We start from the raw sequence: 19,861 nt of genomic DNA, 5'->3' as shown, positions 1-19,861 counted from the left end.
AATACCCCTGAGAAGAATCACACTTTGGGGAACAATAAGGCTATTGATTGATCTCCGCAAAATCCTAATCTGTGGCAGGGACGTTAAACAGAATGGATTGATTGATTCCCAGGATTCCCAGTCGGCCAGTGCTAGGTGGTGTAATCTTCTAGTTAAGCGGATCCCTCAAGCCTCTTTTGTAGCATTTGTATGCCGTTTTATGTTACCTGAGAGGCCTTCCTCTCTCTCCCTGGCCACTCTCTCTCTTTCTGTCCTCCCTCTTTTGGTAATTCCATCTGTGGTAATTTGATAAGAGCTGGACCAGTCGCTACAATTCAACAGCTGTGGTTAAATCGCTGGTGGTCTGTCTCACAGTGGCCTCGGCGGCCTTACTCTGGGCACTTAACCTGTGGCATTGTGCGGAATGCCTCGTGATTTGTCCGTCACCCAATCCGTCAGCAATGAATAATTTTCATGGAAGGTGCACTTTAATTACTTTTCCATTTAAATGGCATTGCGGTGGCCTATCTAGGTCATTAATCTCCGTGAGGATCCTGTTGCAAGTCTTTTAGTGCTGGCAAACGAAGCCCCCCAAATCCCCCAGAATCTTCTCTGCTTGACTGACTGCAGACTGCCAGCAGCCACTGCTCCAGTGTGTCCCTCTGAACTGGCCACTGTCACGGAAGTGAGAGAAACAGACAGAGAGAAAAAGAAAGAGAGATCTACACTTGTCTCTCAGCATGAGCGAGAGGGTGGAGGGGAAGTTTGCCAACCACCTTGAAGGGACCTGTTGGATTGAATGTGAGCAGGACTTTTAGTGTCCAAGTAGTATCAAGCACATCTGGTTGTTCAGAGATTTGCCAGATCAACTGTACTTAAGTACTTACAATACTAAGTAACAACAGCATTATGTTTAGTTTAGGGATTTAAAAGCAATTTTGAAATATTAGTTAAATTTAAATTAAAAAATTAAAAAATATATATAAAGTGAAGTAAATATATATTTTGCTGGTCCATTTTTAGAGTTAAATTGACACTACTTGTTCTGTATGCACAGAGAATATATTTTTTGTTGGACAAAAAATTCACTTCATTGTTCTGTGCCTCTGTCAGACGAGCGGATACCAACTCGCTCAATTATTTAGATTTAGGCAAGCAACAAAGTCCCTCCCCCCACCTCTTCGATCCCCTGCTTTTGCCATCAAATGTGTTGTCTCTATAGGAGCAAACATGTATCAGACACTTTCCAAATTACCATCAATCTTTTTTGAGTTCCAGGTGCCTACCATGCATAAAAGTTGGAGGCTTTAGTCTCCTTGTAATTGTCACCACCTTCTGAACTCTCCAAGCCTTTTCACCTGAACGTCCTCAGATGTGCCGTCAGTAGAGAAATATAAATTGGAACAAAAATGGAAGCGTCACATAATGCTGGTGGCCTTCATGGCAGGAGGTTATTAACGGCCAGTTCTAACTGGCAGGCGTTCATTTAACATTCTGACTGGATAATTCATAGAGGCTTTGAAGAAACTGTTTCAGCTCACAATGAGTCTGATATAAAGAGGTTATGAGGATATTTTAAACCCAGAAGCAGTCAATTGCGCCAGGCACTTCTGTACAGGGTAGCAGCACATTTTTTTATGTATGAAGATGGAATATAAGAGGTCATCTTATTTTGTTGAAAATATAATAATATATATAAATAAATATAATAATATATATAAATTTTATTATAAATTGCGCCAGGCACTTCTGTACAGGGTAGCAGCACATTTTTTTATGTATGAAGATGGAATATAAGAGGTCATCTTATTTTGTTGAAAATATAATAATATATATAAATAAATATAATAATATATATACATTTTATATAATAAAATTTAAATATATTATTAAGAAAATAATCTTGCAAGTTAAAACACATACTCTGACGTGTTGGTTGTGACCAAAAACATGGGAAATAACAATAGCAAGTAGCAATATATAATGGATGTATTCATATTTTTTTCCAACTTATGACGTGACATGTGGCCAAATATGGTGACCCATACTCGGAATTAGTGCTCTGCATTTAACCCATCCAAAGTGCACACACACAGCAGTGAACACACACACCGTGAACGCATACCCGGAGCAGTGGGCAGCCATTTATGCTGCAGTGCACAGGGAGCAGTTGGGGGTTTGGTGCCTTGCTCAAGGGCACCTCAGTCGTGGTATTGAAGGTGGAAGAGAGCGCTGTACATTCACTCCCCCCACCTACAATCCCTGCCGGTTCGAGACTTGAACCCGCAACCTTTGGGTTACGAGTCCGACACTCTAACCATTAGGCCACGACTTCCCCGTCACTTTGTCACTTTTATTTCATATATTTTTATTAAATATTCCTTAGCAAAAACAAGCAAAAATGTTAATAAATAAATAATTAAATAAATACATTTTTGCATTTAATATAGAAAATATTAAAACATTTACATAAAGTATTTAAAATGTAATTACATGTATCTATTTCAGACAGACATAAACTTTTTTGTTGTTGTTAGTGTAATTTTTTATTTTTTTGCAGTGGGACCATTGAAAATATTGTCAAGCAGTACAAAGTACAAGTACAAATCTGAACTTAAACAGAAATAAAATCTCTCTTATTTTTGAGTCCTGGTTACGAAAACCAGGGCGCTTCAGTTAAATATTTAGCCTCGTGTTTGAATTTGTAAATGGAACCAAACAAGGGGATTTGGCCTAACCATATGACCCCATTTCGACTTTTTTATTTTATCCATTATGCTACTGGACTTTTGGACACAACCAACGTGTCAGGACATGTGTTTTAACTGCTAGGACACAGCTTCAGCCTGACATTATTTAACCAAACTTTTTTGAAAATATTAACACGCACACAGTCGCACATACAAACAAACGCACCTGTGTCACTCTGTCTTCCTGTTTACATGCAACATGTGTCCCTGTGCTAGGCTGTTCTGGGGTTAGAGTGTTTCATTTCCTGCTGCAGAAGGGTTGAATCATAGGGGAGGTAGTACTGTGGTAGTGTGCAACTGAATTGAGATATGTGTCAGCATTGCCCGAGACCAGCTGCCACAACCTACCACACTCAAGAACAAACTCATCGCCTTAACAGCTCACACTTAAAATATGTGACTGTGAGAGAGAAATTGCGTGCATGTGGATTTAAAGTGTGTGTGTGCTTGGATGTGAAATACAGCTGTAGAGTGGTAAATCCTTTAACCCTGTCTGTTGCCTGTGTGACAAGCACAAATCTGTGTGCCAAACTGACCAGCAGACTGGAACATCTGATATCATACTTCTTTATAACAGCATTGTCAAGCTTGTCAAACACTCACAGTAAAGGAATCATACATATACACACTTTTTGCTGGTAAAGTAAGGAAAAGATCTTTATATTACATGGTTGTCTGGAAGTCTTGACTCTGATTGGTCAATTAAAGCATTTGGCTGAAAATGTATTTTTCACAATTGGTCTTGGCAACCTAGACTGTGCTAGTTTATCACCCTGTCTCTTCATTCTTTCAAAATAATTTAAATTCAGCTTAAATCAATATTTTAGATCAATTTATTTACTTATTTTAATCATGCACCAATATTAAAAATCTATGTGGTACTTATCAGCTGATAAATATTTTTATGTTATGGTTAATATTAAAATCCAATAAAAAAATTTTGTGAATAAATCATAAAACACTCATAATAATCGTTTTAAATGGTACAATTAATCATATAGTATGAAAATTGTAGTCGAGCTGTGCATTTGACATTTTTTGTTATTGATTTAAAGCAGACTAATCGTAATGTTATGAAACATCGTAGCATCCCTTTTTTAGGGACTGGCCTTTTTTTACTTTATTAAAGGCCAGAAGATGATGGAAAAGTTCTCCTTTTCCTCATTATTCTGTTGTTCATTGTCTCATCAACGCACCGTCTCCTGTGGAGAAGGAAACTAATTATGTCTTCATCCCTTCCTGTTCGCACCTCCTCCTATTCTCTCCATTAGCCAAAGAAATTCTAATGAGTTTTAGTCTAGCTACTTTTGGCATGGGAATAAGTGAAGTAGAATAAACGTTCACTAGAATATAATGGGAAAAAAAATCATTTGTTCCACGATTGGCACCTGCACAGAATCATCAACTTTTTTCGACAACTTTTAGCTGTTTGCTAACTTGATTTTTTTCATCTCTCACACCTGCTGGTTTCTGTAAGCTATATGTGACGCTAACACACAGACACACACTCTGTGCCTCTCAGCCATATTGCTCTGGTGCTTTTTCATCAAAGCTGCAGGACGATATGAGGGCCATCTGCTCTCCTGGCTTTTAATGTTTATAGTATAAAACAACAATAAAAAGATTACAGCATCCACAGACTGAGTGAGAGGAATCTATTCGGCAGACAGATGGGGAACACAGCTGGACTGGACACCGTAAAAATAGGGTAACAGGAGGCGGAGAGGATGCTGGGATGGCAGATAGTGACCATCAGATTTGAAAAACTTATTTCTTTCTTATCCAGCAGCAGGTGTTCTGTCATTGCAGTGGACAGGAAAGGCTTGCTGCTTTTTGTTTAGGACAAGCTTTGTTTCGCCACAATTAAAATCATCTCTGTCACTTATGATATGGGCCAGGAGGCTTTTCTTTATCTTTTTGTGTCTATTTGTGTCATTTCGGATTAGTTATCATAGCTCTGCAGTAAGAAAGGTCTGATGGCCCGGAGCCAGCGTGACAGTGTTTCAGGCCAGTTGAGGAAATTGTCACGCACCCCCCCAAAATGGGGTAAGCTTTTTTGTATTTATTTATTAAATATATATATAGATGTAATACTCTCTTGCCAAAACAAGCAAATTGTTATTTAATCAATAAATACATTTTGTTTCATATATTTTTATTAAATATTCCTTAGCAAAAACAAGCAAAAATGTTAATAAATAAATAATTAAATAAATGCATTTTTGTTTTTAATATAGAAAATATTAAAACATTTACATAAAAAGTATTTAAAATGTAATTACATGTATCTATTTCAGACAGACATAAACTTTTTTGTTGTTGTTAGTGTCATTTTTAATTTTTTTGCAGTGGGACCATTGAAAATATTGTCAAGCAGTACAAAGTACAAGTACAAATCTGAACTTAAACAGAAATAAAATCTCTCTTATTTTTGAGTCCTGGTTACAAAAACCAGGGCGCTTCAGTTAAATATTTAGCCTCGTGTTTGAATGTGTAAATGGAACCAAACAAGGGGATTTGGCATAACCATATTGTACTAACAACCACGTGGAATGCACCTGTGCAGATTTGTGCAAAAGAACATTTTCAGACACAAGGGAAATGCTCTTTTGTTGCTTTCATACGTTTCCTTCTGTTTTATTTATAGAACGCTTTCCTTTTATATTTCCCTTTGCTGAGAGGAATGCAATTTTTCTTCCCTGACAGTACAGAGGAAAAAACTGCAATTGCATTAGTGCATTAGTGCATTGGTGCATTAGTGAAGAGCAGGCGCCCACTTTCACGTGCTGTTAAAACAAAACAAAACACAAACCGCCACCTTTGTGTTGCTTTGTCTGTTTTTGCTGACCTTTCCTCTCTATCTGTAGAAAAGAAAGAACAGGGGATTCCGCGTGGTCTTGACAGGTGTATTTCCTCTTTCAGAAAGATCACAGACTGTAAGCCCCTTACCCGAACCCTCAGTGAGTACGTTTACATGGACATCAGTAATCTAATTATTTACCTTATTCTGAAAAAGACAATATTATGATTAAGGTGTTTACATGAGTTGCTTTTAGAATATTCCTTTCATGTTTCCGTTTTACATGTCATAGTACATAGATCGATTAATGGCACACGTCATTACATTCCCACGCAACGCCATCCGACGTTCCCCCTTCGCAAAGAGCTTGACTGACAGGTGATCTGACCAATCATAATGCATTTTGTCCGACAAACAAATCAGTTAACTTCAGTGACTTAAACTTGAAAAATTGTGTGTATTGACGTCTTTCCACGGTTGAAATAAAATACGTTCTGATGTTCATTCATGTTAATTTCGTGCTTTAAGTAAATCTGAAAAGACGATCGGTTCACGTGCCGCTTGAACTGAGGCATTTACAGCGATCTGTCATGACACATTAAAGAGCCACAAAACGGTATTTATTGTTTTGAATTTCTTAAAAAATGACAAAATTTGAAAGCTAAGACTTTGTTTCATACCAGAAGTAACCTGCTCTGTCTTGTCTGTTGGCGTGTTGTCAGTTTCCTCTTTGCTCCACGATGTATTTTTTTACTGCGTGAGAACATGATGTGTAGAGAGAGTGAGAGCGGCATGGCTTGTCGGACATAGCAACAGTAACTAATGAGGGTGGGTTTTTGCGAAGGGTAAATTTCACGTATCAACATACAGTTCGTCTTCGGTACTATACAGTTTTGGGTGTTTCATTTTTAATTTTACGAATTATATGTGCGGTTAATTATATGTCATGCTATACGTGCAAACAGACAACGACGGATAAAAATGTGCCTTCTTGCTTGAAGCCATGCTCTTTTGTTTGCCGTCAAGCAGTTGACCACTGCCTTTGTTTACATGGTAGATTCTTAATCAGAGTATTGTCTTAATCGTGTTAATATCGGATTATTGTTGTCCATGTAAACGTTCTCAGTGACAGATGTGAACAGGATTTATTAACTAGTTGAAAAAATATTTGAATTTAATTCATTATTTAAATTCATTATTAATCATAAATTATACATTAATTAAAAAAAGATTGTTTAAAATAATTCAACAATAATTATTAAAAAAATATTATGAAATTTTTTTGATGTTGCTTCAAAAGAAGGACTACAATCTGGCAAGCGTCTCTCAAGTTTCTGGTTGGCAAAATGCCTTTAATATCCCCAATTCCAGGGGAAATATACAGTATGGCAACAAATGAGAGAGAAGAAACAGCTTCCGGACAACTTATTAACATCTCAGTACTCTGATTCCATGTTTTGACCACCCAATCTGAATATCATTGATAGAAATGTCAGCCACAATGTCTCTTTAGTAGTGGTGCAACGGATCACAAAACTCACGGTTCGGATCATATTATGGATTTTGAGTCACGGATCGGATCATTTTTCGGATCAGCAAAAAAATAAAATAAATAAATACATGTGTGAAAGCTTACTTTAAGTACATCTATACCACAGCACAACATACTAGCTTAACTAATAAAGTTAGTAATAAAACAAGAACAATTACACAAATTACAAGCATTGATGCATACAACCTAACACGGTTACAAATAAAGTCAGTAACAGTAGTATTCAGGTGCAGAAATGTAATAACTAAGTGTAAAATAACACAATAGTGCTCACTGCTCAAGTTAAATACAGATTAATCTTTGTTAGAGCTGTGGTGTTATTTGATTAGCAGAAGCAGGTATTTATTGGCTGCTGTCTCTTTAAGACCAAATGCCCGAACATAATACTGACACACATCCGGTTTCTTTCCCAGCTGTTTACATTCACTTAAGACATAACCAACTGTTTTTACTAGAATACTTGCCAAAACGGGTGTTGTATCATAACTTTGTGTGTATGTGAAAGAGGAATCAATTCGGTGTTCACGCGGTGTCTCTCTCTGCGTGTGCGCGCTTCTTGTGTGGCGGCAGCGGCTGAGCGCATAGAAAACAGCGCGCGAGTTTAAATTGCTTGAATGTGTAAATGATAAACTTTCACTCTATGATGGTTCAACTTAACAGCTAATCCGTGAATCACATACGTGCTGAACCATGGGGCCTGGTCCATACGGATCACGGATCATCTACGATCCGTTGCACCCCTACTATTTAGGCAGGTGTGGGAACAGAGCAGGGGCATTGAAGGGCATTTCTTACTTTAGCCCTAACTAACGGAAGGGGTGTCTCTGTTTAAATGAAGTGAAAACTTTTCCTATTTGCATACTAGAAAAGCAGCATCCTCCAATTAACTGCTGACAAAGTGGATTTAGTTCCCTTAAGAAAACAAGGCTAGAGCATAAAGAAAGGCCAAAGCTTCGTTCTAACCATCATTGTGCTTGGAAAAGTTGGGGGCGGACTTGGTCATAATTTATTCAGCAAGCACTGCTCCCCCCACTTATGACCACACTTATGTTAAATCGCCAATTACAGTACAGCTATTCAGTCCCCACATAGTGCCCAAGAAAATAGTAACACCAGTTAAGTTGTTACCTGCTAGAGTGGCCTGATCTATGGCTTGTCACGTCTGTTTTTCTCTTGGTCCTTTATCTAGGCCGTGTTCATTGTTACGAGGACCCAGTGTATGTTTAAAAGCCACAGGAGCTACAGTGATGGTGGTCTTTGTGTCCTGATTGGCTCAGTTTGACACAGGGGGAGGGATTTTAGATTTGAAAGGCTATTGGTCTGGTTTAATAGTGAGGGATTACAGTAATTTAAGCCAATAAACAAAGACCAGACTAGAACAGCTTCTTTTTAAAAGATGTGCACTTTGATTAATGATGCTTGTGTTTGGCGGACCACTTTTAGAGACAGTGCCGTTAAGAGTGATTCACGGCATCGGATACTGATTAGTTCTGTATGGATGGAGAGTTCAGCTGACCGGAAATTCACAGACATCTTTGTTATGTGTGTGTTGTTCTGCACTTCTGCATTTTTATGTATTGTCCTACTTTTCCAGGGGGAAAACGCTGCATTTTTAATCTAAGCTGGAGGTTTTGAATCTGGCTATTCTCCAGACTTTAATCAGACTTCAAAGGATTCGCAAGACCTCTCTAACCCCCCCTCACATCTCAATACTCAATACTTTCCATTTGCCGTCCTCTCCAACTTATAGATGTACAGAGGGAGACAAAGAGAGCGGGAAGGGTAATGATTCATCTTACACGCTGAACGGAATTTTATTTGACTCGTCTACGGTTTTGACGTTTGAAGAAACCCGCAATAATGTCCTCCACCGTTTGGCAGGGGAGTCTGGCTTTGATCCTAAATTAGAAAACGTTATCCATTTAATGGAGCAATTTCAGCAAGTACCCTCAATAATTACTTAATTACACAAGGTATGTTATCTAGAGACCACCATATTTATAGGACTATTTGTGGAGTTCTTCAAGTGAAGTAGCTCTAAGCTGACCTGAGCTGCACTTTGTGCTTCTGATGGCCAGCCATTTCCTAATGTGATATTTCAACTAACTTTTTAATGGCTTACTATGATTTTCCCCCCACAGTAGACTTTTTAGGTCCAACATTTATGTATTTTAATTTATATTTATTTATGTATTAATTTTCATCTGAAATACAGCGTTTTAACATTAACTTAATGTGATACATATTTGTCAGTCATACATAAATGATACTGGGAAGATTTCTGCACTCAAAAAACAATGGCACAGTTTATTCTTAACAGTTTGCATCTATTTGATTTTTAAATAATCATATTGTCAAAATTCATTCTAATTGTAAACAATTACATTTATTCAAAAGTATGAATGTGAGACTGAAAGAAATTAGTTTTATTGATAAATATATCAATTAGCCATATTATGCATATATAAATTGTTATTGTGTATTTACAACACACTTTCTTAGTATTATTAGAGAAATTTTAACCAGTTTCATGTATGTATGATTGACAAATATGTTTTACATTACGTTTATTAGTATGCAGCTCAAATACATAAATCTTAAATTTAGGCCTAAATAGTTTATTTTGCAGTTAATCGTACATCATTGTGGGGTTTTATGAAGTCAGATAGTTTAATAAGAAGCTGTGTTTCTCATAAAAACTGCTACTAATAATAATGAATAATATAAATGTACTCAAAACATGGAGTCAGTATCTAGTCCATTAGAGGAGACGGGCTTTAAAAGCTCACTTTTATTGTCTTCACTGACTCTGACTACTATGTTAATATGACGCTGATTTATTAGCGAATAATGACGCTAGTGAAATTTGACACTGAAGGCTTTCACATCCTAGACCTATTAAAAATGTGTTCCATTGCATTACTGAAACTGAGTATGGCAGTTACATCAGCGATATGGGGAAAATACAGTTTTGCGAGTTAAAGATAAAAGTGAAGATACGATTTCATATGCAAACTTCTGGTAACATCACATCAAAATGTTGTGGATCCAGAAATGATAACTATAACACATATACACATACTCATTTATAGCAGTGATAGCTGAAATGTTTACCTCAGGAATAGCTTTCTACCACACACAGGTCAGAGTTCAAGCCTCCCGGACGAGCCTGGCTTAAAAGAGACCCCTTCCAGCAGCGAGATGAATGTTGCCACCACTTTATCCATCAGAATATTGTTATTCTCATTTCATAAAAGTACAGAAAATAGGATTAGGGGCCAGCTATCCTGGGGGATGAGAGTCAACTGGCCCTCTCTTTTAACTCTGCACTGTGTGTTGGGAGCTTGGACTGCTCACAGGCACTTTCAATTGGAGCGATTAAGTTGGCTGAATCTACAATGTACAGAGTGAGATATAGAGATATGAAGGGACACAGGGGAATATAAGAGACAGGGGAATATACTTTAATGTCTGTCCATCTGAAAGCCATGTTTGAGTGTAACGTTTTGGCCTAGAAGGCTGGGAATAAAGAGAGACATAAAAGAGAGAGGGAAAAAACATCTAAGTTTATATATTGGGATCCAAAGAATCTTGAGAATACATTGAAAAGATGGCATTCAAAATCGAATTTAAACAGCAGTAAACAAAATTTGCGAATTTCGGAATTTTGAAAATGAATTATGATGCAAATTGAATAAGAAATATATAAACTTTTCTACACTGTTTTATGTCATTAATTAAATAAGATCATATACATTATTGGAATATGATATTTACATAAATATGAAGTATTTTAATCTGTGTGTATATATTTAATTTATTTCTCTTAATATTTACTTGTGTAATATTTAAGATAACCTTAAATAAAATTAAAACAAAACTTTTCATTGTCTTAGACTTGAGTACTCTATTGTATCAGACATGTTTATTTACATTAAATACATTGTATTTTTTTCAAGGTTGCCTGTGAGTGAAAAATAATAATAAAAAATAATAATTGTATAATTTTTTTAATGTTAAAATATTTATTTATTTTCAAAAAAAAAAAAATTCACTAGTCGTCTTAAACCTTTGGACTTAGAAAAGTTAAAAACGAAAATGTTTGGCTCATGTTTTTTTTTCGATTTGACTCATTTAGTGGGAAAGGGTGTAAGAGGAGAGTTTTGGTAAACCACGGCTGAGTAAGAGAGAGCTTTGTTTTAGCTTGTAGAGGATCCGTCAGCAGTGCTCAGGTTCTCACACTAAAGCGAGCCAGATGGATCCTAGAATCCTCTTCTCTTCAGACAGAGAGAATAATCAGCTCTTTCTTAAAAATGTGTTCCATTGCATTACTGAAACTGAGTATGGCAGTTACATCAGCGATATGGGGAAAATACAGTTTTGCGAGTTAAAGATAAAAGTGAAGATACGATTTCATATGCAAACTTCTGGTAACATCACATCAAAATGTTGTGGATCCAGAAATGATAACTATAACACATATACACATACTCATTTATAGCAGTGATAGCTGAAATGTTTACCTCAGGAATAGCTTTCTACCACACACAGGTCAGAGTTCAAGCCTCCCGGACGAGCCTGGCTTAAAAGAGACCCCTTCCAGCAGCGAGATGAATGTTGCCACCACTTTATCCATCAGAATATTGTTATTCTCATTTCATAAAAGTACAGAAAATAGGATTAGGGGCCAGCTATCCTGGGGGATGAGAGTCAACTGGCCCTCTCTTTTAACTCTGCACTGTGTGTTGGGAGCTTGGACTGCTCACAGGCACTTTCAATTGGAGCGATTAAGTTGGCTGAATCTACAATGTACAGAGTGAGATATAGAGATATGAAGGGACACAGGGGAATATAAGAGACAGGGAAATATACTTTAATGTCTGTCCATCTGAAAGCCATGTTTGAGTGTAACGTTTTGGCCTAGAAGGCTGGGAATAAAGAGAGACATAAAAGAGAGAGGGAAAAAACATCTAAGTTTATATATTGGGATCCAAAGAATCTTGAGAATACATTGAAAAGATGGCATTCAAAATCGAATTTAAACAGCAGTAAACAAAATTTGCGAATTTCGGAATTTTGAAAATGAATTATGATGCAAATTGAATAAGAAATATATAAACTTTTCTACACTGTTTTATGTCATTAATTAAATAAGATCATATACATTATTGGAATATGATATTTACATAAATATGAAGTATTTTAATCTGTGTGTATATATTTAATTTATTTCTCTTAATATTTACTTGTGTAATATTTAAGATAACCTTAAATAAAATTAAAACAAAACTTTTCATTGTCTTAGACTTGAGTACTCTATTGTATCAGACATGTTTATTTACATTAAATACATTGTATTTTTTTCAAGGTTGCCTGTGAGTGAAAAATAATAATAAAAAATAATAATTGTATAATTTTTTTAATGTTAAAATATTTATTTATTTTCAAAAAAAAAAAAATTCACTAGTCGTCTTAAACCTTTGGACTTAGAAAAGTTAAAAACGAAAATGTTTGGCTCATGTTTTTTTTTCGATTTGACTCATTTAGTGGGAAAGGGTGTAAGAGGAGAGTTTTGGTAAACCACGGCTGAGTAAGAGAGAGCTTTGTTTTAGCTTGTAGAGGATCCGTCAGCAGTGCTCAGGTTCTCACACTAAAGCGAGCCAGATGGATCCTAGAATCCTCTTCTCTTCAGACAGAGAGAATAATCAGCTCTTTCTCACTCTGATCACCCTATTCTCAGGCCAGAGAGAACAAAACCGAAGAGAAGAATAAAAGCACTGAAATCAACTTGAACTTTCAGCCCCTGTTGCATAGTACGGTTCCCTCAAACGTCTGTTTCCCAGAGGCAGAGTTAATTGGGCCATGAATCATCTCATTGAGACTAATGTAAACATCCTGGTAATTGATAACAAGTCATCATTACAGGTGTGATCAAAACAGATCTACTGACCAACCACTAAAAACTTACATAGTCGTTTTTTTAATAGGAAATCATCATTAACAAATCTGTTTGTTTCTGGTTCCATTTCAACTCGGCATTAATCACAATCAACACAACTTTCTGTTCGCGAACAGAACAGAGCAGTGGGTCTTTCTGGGCCTCATTATTTGTAATCCAATGGACTGTCGCCGCACAGTAATATCGCAGGCCAACAGAAGCAAGACCACTTGTAATAAATTTCAGGAGGCAATACATCTGTAAGTACCGGCAAGGGCTTTGTCTAAACATGCTAAAAAAGAAAGATGTGGCAGCTTTTCATTCACAGCTGCGTGTCATAGAAGGGATTCCTTTACGCTGGGTTCTGTGCGTCTGTAAAGAAGACGTCAAGTCCAGATGAGACATAAAAATGATAGGGTTGTTCACCTGCAATGACAGATACATGCAAACAAACACGATCCGCATCCGCATGACTCAGAAGTTTTGCGCAACGTTCGCCACAGTGGCAGACGAACAGTTGCTGCTGGTGTCTGGAATTAGTTTAATGTTAGTTAAGATGACCTCCATCAAAGTCTGTTCACTGCAGCGCAGATGAACAAAACCAGACGCATCTCTAAACAAGCCAATTGGAATGTTGAGTCATCCATTTTGCCTGACTGTGAGAACAAGGATTCTGCTCACAAGCAATTTGTCTGTTCACACCGAACATGAAAGTAGGGCGTGACGCGACACGGTCAATCACAAAACACAGCCAATAAGAACAGTTCTCTCTTTGATCACTCTCATACAACTGAAGAATGCAAACTAAGAGCACATACCACTCAGGACTGCGGGGGTTGTGACTTTTTCCTGTGGAACTGGATGGATTTATACCATGACGTCTCTCCTCATCCATGTTTGATGTTTTATACACATAAGGAGTATTACAATTTTGTGATTTACAGTACGCATGTTCAGATGAGTTCTAGAGAACCCAATGCTATATGTGTAAAAATAATACAAATATTTTCAAAATTGTCCGTTTTATAATAATAATAATAATGAATTATCGTTAATCGCAATAACAATAATTTATTATTATTTTTATACTTATTCAAATCCTAGTTTACTAATATAGCAAGATCCTATTTTACCATCAAAATCCTTTAATATGTTTAATTTAATAATATTAATAATAACAACAACAACAAATTATTGTTCATTACAATAAGAATATTTTTTAATAATTAGCATTATTAATAATAATCATCATTATTAGAAACATATTAAAGGAATTTGATTGTAAAATAGAATTTTGGTAATAATAATAATTATTATTAATAATACAATTATTATTATTGTTATTATTATTATCCTAGTTTAATACATTAAGATCGTATTTTGTCTTCAAATTCTTTTAATATGCGTGTTAAAATGTTAATATGTTTTATTAATTCCTGTGACACATAAATAAATAAATAAATAAACAAACACCAGACCTACGTTATTGAAGATGTTACCCTCTGTTTAAATGGTTAAAGTGAGTGTTACTTAAAATAACCAGAACAAATATTAACAAGGTTTGATGAAGCCCAGCTGAGCACACACACACACACACACACAGCGGAAACACGCACATGTGTGTACACATTGTATGGTATGTATCTGTTTGTTGCCAGGTGTGTTCGGCTGAATGAGTGCCTATATGGCATGTCACTGTGCAGATATGTTAAACACGAAACCTGAGAGAGTGTCAGCGTGTATCTGTGTGGTGTAACAGTGACAACAACCTAAGCAAATGTTCTCTCCATCACTAGCAGGATAACAGAGGTCATTAAAAAGAGAGAGAGGGGCAAGAGCGGGTCAACACTGTAGGTTGGAAAATAAATTTGGCCTCTTTGTTGAAGGAAAAAGTGTTTTCTTTGCTTGGTTTTTAGGCCCAGGCAGCCTCCTCTGTTTTTCATTTCATATTTTCTCTGGCTACAAGCGTAATTGGAGTGTTTGTTGAACAAGAGTAGTTCTCTCTTACCCTTCAATCTCTCATCTGTCTCTCTCTCATTTTCTCTACCTCTCTCACTCGCTTTGATGCCAATTTGGCTGGAGCGGAGCATGTCCAGGCTTTTGCAGATGTGTCCCTCTCCCTGCCTCTGATTGCAGCGTTCAGGCCAAATAAAACATCACACACAAGCCTATCTCTCTCTCTCTCTGCCTTTCTTCTTTTTCTCCTCATCACTCACCAGGCATGCAAAAAAAGAAAGAGCATCCATCAGAATCAGAAGATCAGAAGAAGTGAGGAGGAGATTTTAAAAACGTAAAATGAAACTTAAAATTAATCTAAAAATACAGTTGTTCTGTATTTTTATATAAAAAGAATGGTGTAATATATAAAAATAAATTATTATATATATACAAATATATACACACACACACATATATATATATATATATATATATAGAGTATATTATTTTTGTAATTTAAAATTAGAGCATCTGTGGGTCTATTCTTGTGTGTGAGTTTGACTTTTCTCACTTGACTCAAGTCGTTCTTCATGTTTTTTTTTTTTTTTTAGGAAAGATCAATGACTGTGATTTTTGGTTTAGTCAGCTCTCGGTGAATGACTAACCCTTGGCGCTCGCACAAGTTTTAATCAGAGCCATGCATGTAACCAGTGAAAATACGGAAAACGGAGCGACGGATTTGGTTCGACCCATGTGGACGGCATCCAAAGCTGTGATTAAAGAGCATATGATGTCTGATTAATACAATTGTATTGCTGATGACAGATACTTTGGGATAATAAATGGCTATTTACGATAGCATCATTTTCCAAAGTGTTCATGCAGTTTTATTTTGAGATTTAAAAATTCCTCGCTCAGGTGCAAAATGTATGATTTATTCAATGGAAAAAAAGGATGAATTCACCAAAAATCATTTACTTTTGTTATTCCAAACAGTATGACACTTTCTTTCTTCTGTGGAACACAAAATGAGAATTTTTAAAGAATGTCCTGGTTGCACATTTCCATAACATTACAATTAAGTTTCAAAAAGGATACAAGCATCATAATAGTCTCATAAAAGTAGTCTTTCTAATCCAAAGCCATCTTTTTTTTTGTGTTCCACAAAAAAAATATTAAAAAGTCATAGTCTACAGGTTTGAAATGACACAAGGTTGAGTAAATGATAGGATTTTCATTTATGGGTGAACTTTCTTTAAGAAATAGTCTGATGTATGTCCTGGTTGCACATTTCCATAACATTACAATTAAGTTTCAAAAAGGATACAAGCATCATAATAGTCTCATAAAAGTAGTCTTTCTAATCCAAAGCCATCTTTTTTTTTGTGTTCCACAAAAAAATATTAAAAAGTCATAGTCTACAGGTTTGAAATGACACAAGGTTGAGTAAATGATAGGATTTTCATTTATGGGTGAACTTTCTTTAAGAAATAGTCTGATGGTAAAACTAAGATAAGTGGCCTTGAATGCATGCAAAATCTAAAATAATAGCTTTTGATATGTGCCTCTGACCCTGAAAAACCCATCAGTTTAAAGCACAGCTTGTTTGGTGAATAATCTTCGCTTTTCGGTTCCGCCGCGGCTCAGATATGCAATCAGCACGGCATGTGAGTGTGAATGTGTTGCACAGGCCTGAGGCATTACTTTGACATTTCACTGAGATGAGAAAGTTGAGGTCCTTCTGCCTGTTTAGTGAGCCCTTCAAATGCGAATTGTCACGCATCCTCTGCTTTATTAAGACAAACGATAAAAAGCATGGCGCGTGTTAACACTCAGACAATGTCTTGTAGTCATGTAGCTTCTTGTATAGCCAAAGGTCAGGCTGGCAGCAGATAAACTAGAAGAGTGGGCCGAAATTGGCCTCTGTCCCAGGACGTTCATCCCTCATTTGGATTGCGTCGCTTTCAGGGTCGGCTGTTCGCTCCAATGGGCCGTGTAGTCGGGATCATTGTATGAAACGCCCAGTGAGAGAGGGGTCTGTGGCATATTTTTATGATTACATCACAAACTTTAACCCCACCACTGCACTCTGTGTTCCTGACAAGTCTGTAATTAGAGTGAAGCTTGCTTATGTTTGTGTGTGTACCTATTTAATCATATTTTGGGAACAAATTTGTGAGTTTAACCTGACCTGACCTTCTTTTAAGGAGATTCTCATTAGTAAAAGTGCTATAAAAAAAAAAGTTAACTTGGTTAGAGTTATGGTGTGGGTTAGGATGAGGATGCGATATTTATAACTAGCTGTAAATAAAACAATAGGAATTTATGCAGTGTCCCCATTTAGATAGCTAAGTCAGTGTGTGTGTGTGTGTGTGTTTGTACATGCTGAAAGCAGAGGCCAGTCTAAGCTTGTGCGAACTTCCAGTGAAGTCCAAAAAAGCCTCCCAAACTCAATTACATATTTTCAACCTTGTCATTTCTGCAGAAATCCAGATCAAAGAACAAGATCATCTAAAGCAGTTTTGCATTTATGCAACCTCAACCATTTGACTTTGATTGTTGATTTGCTGGTAAGTCACATGGGCGGCTCGTGGCAGCAGGTGGGGAGTATCCTGTCAGAAGCGGCCTGAGGGTTTCTCCCACGGAAGCTGCGGTGGAGTTGGGAATTGAACGTGGAGTGTTGATGTGTGTATTGCGGAGATGATGAGGTGCTTATGGCTGAGGCCATCACGCTTGAGTGGAGGGGATGCTGGGTAGCCTGTTAAAATCCGGAGTGCTGTCTTTTCTAGCACATGGGAGTCAAGTCATAATCACACAATTTCTATTTCTTCTCTCTTCACCTACAGTGGAGACTCAGGGATGCACACGGATGCCTCTTATTCTCTCCCTTAATGATTACTCATCTTAGGAAATGAGAACATAATTCCACCGTTGCTTGTTTTGTAACATCTCTGTGTTGATAATGGTTTCTCATTGTGTTTATGTATGTTATCTTCCAAATCTTTTTTTGCTTTCTTAAGTCTTATTGACCAGATGTATGGGTGTTTGTATTACAGGAAATATGAAATAACACTAATAATACATTACAAAGACCAAAAGTGTGAAACTAGAGGGGAAAACTTTTGATTGTGCTGTACAAATCCTATTTAATATACAATGAGGCCCAAAAGTCTGAGACCACTTTAAAATCTGACATTCAAGGTATAAATTAAATTGAGAAGAAATAAAGTTTTGGGACTTTTAAAAATGAGAAAACAAAGAAACATGATGTAAAATTAATACAAAATATTTCAGACTCTATTTCAAGGTTATTAATCAAAGAAGTACATTTGTGATTGATCATGTGATTCTTTGTACAGACGGTCCAGTGTTCATCCACTGATCCTCTTTGGATCATCAGGATTGACACAAACGTGTGTGCTGCTGTCATTAAAGCAAAAAGAGTGTCAAACTAAAGTGCAAACTAAATACTAGAACATTCTGAAACTCATGTTAATTTTTTTTAATTCAACTCTTAACTAAAATTGCTATGCTGATAATAGAAAGCATGATAGAAGCATTTTCATTAGTGATCTTTGACATTTGGACCTCACAGTATATGGAGAGTGGCAATCTTGGGTCAGTAATAGTGTATGATTACATGCCAGTAAATGAATGGTTCAGATGCGGGTCAGGTGACCCTGTCTGGGGTTAGAAGGTGCAGCGGGAGCATTGATGGCTGATAATAGGCTGCCACTGCTGGACTCTAATTTATGTGAGGAAGTCTGGAGAGGGACTTCACCAGCTTTGCTTTAGGCATCAGGCATTTCAGCATCTGCTACACAACTGAATGCCATTCCAAACTTACGGCAGGCACGCAGCATAGGACAGCTATGCTGTTTGTATGAATGAACCCGTGGCTGCTGATATGTGATCAAGGGTCAGTCACAATATTCAGAGAAGCTGTATTGTCAGATCACACCTCCTGATAAACCTTTGTTTTTTGTGTTTGTACATACTGTGTGTATATTATATATATACAGTATATATATATATATATATATATATATATATACATTTGACTTTTATTTATGTATTTATTAATTTAAATAAGCTGGATCAGATCAGACCTCCTTCAGAGATATTAGAGGCTCTGATAAACCTTTGTTGTTGTTTTTTTTGTCTGCTATGTTTTGTTTTGCCGCTTTCATTTAACCTCTTTAAAAAAATTAAAATAAATTATACTACTACCAGTGTTTCCCCTAGGTTTACAGCTTATTATAATAAAATAATTTTTATTATTATTTTTTTTTCTGGACTCCTTTTTAATGGTTAAATTTTTAAGGGTAGAAATTGTGTATTTACATTTTTTTAAAGGCATAAAACATTCATTTAATCTATATTTTAAGTAATGAAAATTAAACAAATTAAATTTTTTTGGAAAGTAAAGGTCATTTAATATTAAAATTTAAACACTGAAAAAATATTGTATGCTTATTCCTTAAAAATAAGGTTTTAATAATTTTAGTAGTAGTAGTAGCAGCCTGTTACATACATTCTACTCAACAATAGTAATATATTTCTTCCAATGCCTTCAAGTTAAACCAAACTTTTATTTTGACGGGTTGCCGTGAATACCTTTACATTTCTGTGTGTCTATGACATGATGATAGTTTTACTGAAATGAAACGGTCAAATGCTGATGAAGTGACTCTCAGAGCAGTTCTGGAGATGTTGTTCATGTATTTATGTCCTCATTAGTGAGACGGCAGATGTTAATATCACCGGAAGCGTCACGAGCGTTTCAGTACGAGTACTACACAAAACCACGCATCTGTGCCATTCATTAACACAGAGCCACGCAGAATTCATATTTAAATATGAATCGTTTTGCGGTTTAATATTTACAAATACTAGTGGGAGTG

At 36.3% G+C, this 19,861-nt stretch overlaps 1 protein-coding gene across 1 annotated transcript in view; it reads left to right on the top strand.

Annotated features, from left to right (window-relative positions):
* The window catches only part of LOC107567608 (ephrin type-A receptor 7-like), a 65,549-nt gene that overhangs the window by 19,642 nt on the left and 26,046 nt on the right, over positions 1–19,861 (top strand). The gene's annotated exons all lie outside the window — the stretch shown is intronic.

Source organism: Sinocyclocheilus grahami, unplaced genomic scaffold, assembly GCF_001515645.1.
Source record: "Sinocyclocheilus grahami isolate Dianchi unplaced genomic scaffold, SAMN03320097.WGS_v1.1 scaffold1173.1, whole genome shotgun sequence".
Lineage (NCBI taxonomy): Eukaryota > Metazoa > Chordata > Actinopteri > Cypriniformes > Cyprinidae > Sinocyclocheilus > Sinocyclocheilus grahami.
Note: the sequence above shows the minus strand (reverse complement) of the source record. Positions and strands in the feature narration are given on the sequence as shown.